Source organism: Antrostomus carolinensis, unplaced genomic scaffold, assembly GCF_000700745.2.
Source record: "Antrostomus carolinensis isolate BGI_N321 unplaced genomic scaffold, ASM70074v2 scaffold35230, whole genome shotgun sequence".
NCBI classification, from domain to species: Eukaryota; Metazoa; Chordata; class Aves; order Caprimulgiformes; family Caprimulgidae; genus Antrostomus; species Antrostomus carolinensis.
In genome coordinates, this window is record NW_010288268.1 from 2,043 (window position 1) to 2,326 (window position 284).

The 284-nt window shown below is 63.0% G+C and overlaps 1 protein-coding gene across 1 annotated transcript in view; it reads left to right on the forward strand.

Annotated features, from left to right (window-relative positions):
• Positions 1-284, forward strand: part of LOC104523525 (RING finger protein 214) — a gene marked incomplete at its 5' end in the record, with an annotated part of 3,379 nt that overhangs the window by 1,985 nt on the left and 1,110 nt on the right. The gene's annotated exons all lie outside the window — the stretch shown is intronic.

The following is a 284-nucleotide window of genomic DNA, read 5'->3' on the forward strand; positions in this document are numbered from 1 at the left end:
ACAGCATCACACGTAAGACTCTGCGCCTTTTCTAGAGCGCTTTGCCATCCCCAGGGGCGGGCAGCTGGGGAGGGAGCACCTCGAGAAAGGGCCGAAAGGATGAGTGGGTGAAGTTGGGACCTCTCCTCGCGCAGCTCCTTGGGCTGGTGAGGTAGAAGGGAAGGGTTAGGGGCAAGAGTCCTTCGGGGGAGAGGGGCACGGCCATGAGGGAGGTGTCAGAGGCTCCAACATCGCATGCTGGCTGCGGGCAGCGGGAGGGATTGGGGAAACTGTGGCCCCTCGGT